General features: G+C 47.2%; 1 pseudogene across 1 annotated transcript; it reads right to left on the bottom strand.

Annotated features, from left to right (window-relative positions):
• Nucleotides 1-208: 208 nt before the first annotated feature.
• Nucleotides 209-1,269, bottom strand: LOC103704703 (putative gamma-glutamylcyclotransferase At3g02910 pseudogene; annotated as a pseudogene). Its single transcript, XR_015988261.2, has one exon. The product of XR_015988261.2 is annotated as a putative gamma-glutamylcyclotransferase At3g02910 pseudogene (transcript).
• Nucleotides 1,270-1,819: the final 550 nt, after the last annotated feature.

Genomic DNA, 1,819 nt, shown 5'->3' with positions numbered 1-1,819 from the left:
ATATTTTATAAAAATTATAAAAAATATATTTTGGAAAACTAGTTGGACAAGATGTCAATGCATGCACAAGGACATTTAAAGCTGAACCGGATGCCTCCGCGACGTCATCTTGCGGTGTGCTTCTCAGGTGCATCAAGAAAACTATGTGCTTTCTTTAATAAATATATGGAGTATTTTATAATCTGAATTCAAATCCAGAAACTACTCGTTGATCAACGAACCCAAATTGTATTGACAAGCCAAGATCATAGTTTGCTCTATATTCTAACAAGAGCTTCACAATCACCACTACGATTTTTTTCCAAATAGGCAAAAAAAAACATGGAGTGGCCCTCCTCGAGAAAAACATTGTAACCTTCCTGATTATCTAAAGAAATTAGAAGGGTACATATGATCACAAGAACAGGAGACATTTTTTCTCATACACACGGTTGATGAACAGCAGATCCAAGAAAGACGAGGAAAAATATAAGAATCAGCAGCACGGAACTCTCGCGCTCTCGGTCAACGAAGGGAGGCGCAGAGAGAGGTCCAGACTAATTTTGGGGAGGAGAGCCCACGAAGCTCCGAATCTGGTCGAGGAATGTGGTGTCCTGCGGGCGGTCCTTCCGCTTAACGTATCCCCTCGCCTCCTTCTCCGAGTACGCCTCGAACCCCCGCTGCCCGCTCCTCCTCCACAGCTCCGCCGCGTAGCTCCGGTGCGCGTAGTACGCCACCGCCTCCTCCTTCACCTCGTCGTCGCCGTTTTCCTCCTCCTCTTCGTCTCCTTCGCCGCCGGTGCCGACGGATCGGCGGCGGGGGAGGACGACGGAGATGGGGAGGCGCTCGTAGTGGCCGCGGCAGGTTCCCTCGAGGTCGTCCATGCGGGCGATGCCGCGGGGGGAGACGGCGTACAGCTCGCCGCGGACGCGCTCGCCGGCGCCGGGGAGGTTGAGGAGGAAGGGCACGCGGTAGGGCCCGCAGACGAGGGGGAGGCGGCCGGCGGTGCGTGCGACGCCGACGAAGGCCGCGTCGCCGCTGCGGATCATCTCCTGGATCAGCCCGTGGTTGGAGAACCCCCGCTTCAGCGTCCCATACGTGAACACCAGCGTCCGATCCATCATCACCTGCGCCTCCGCCCCCATGACGATAAGCTATCTCCCTCTCTCTCTTATCTATTTCAATAACGAGATTAAATCATTTGGACTTTTGTTTCCTGGAGTTTTATTGATAGGGAGGGGGAGAAAGGACAAGTTTCGGAAGGAGTACGGTCGATGGTTTGGGTTTTACGGCTGGGGAGGGGGTTCGGAGTAAATATATGCTGGTTGTTTGTTTGGGCTTCCTTAGGAAAGAAGGACCAAACGGAGGTAAATAAAAAGTGACGGCAGAATTCTCACCATGGGTATCGAAGATAAGGAGGACGAGTTTCCAAAATTTGATATCAATATATTTTGACTATGATTATCTCGACAAAAACGAGTGAATGCCTCATTAAATATTAATATTGTAATTGAGATTTTTCATTTTTAATGTTACTAGATTAATCCTAGTTTATTATATCGACAAGAATTTCGATAAATGATGGTGGTTGCTGTTACATTGAAAGTTCCTTTTGTTAGATAGCACAAAAAGATTGGCACAACCCGTGAGAATGGATAGAGCATATGAGCAGTAGATTGAATGATAAGCCTGAGGAACTTTTTGTGTAATTAATTGGTGCCTAAAAGCATTCCTTGTTTTGTATAATTAATTAGTGCCTAAAAGCATTCATCTCAAATCTTCGTCACTTTCCTTTTTTTAAAAGATAAATCATGATCTAGGATCATCATTTTCTTGATCA

This window comes from Phoenix dactylifera, chromosome 6 (assembly GCF_051530095.1).
Source record: "Phoenix dactylifera cultivar Ajwa chromosome 6, Ajwa_hap1_PhDact_Kaust_v1.1, whole genome shotgun sequence".
Classification (NCBI taxonomy): domain Eukaryota; kingdom Viridiplantae; phylum Streptophyta; class Magnoliopsida; order Arecales; family Arecaceae; genus Phoenix; species Phoenix dactylifera.
The sequence above is the reverse complement of the archived record's forward strand: the minus strand, read 5'-3'. Positions and strand labels throughout refer to the sequence as shown.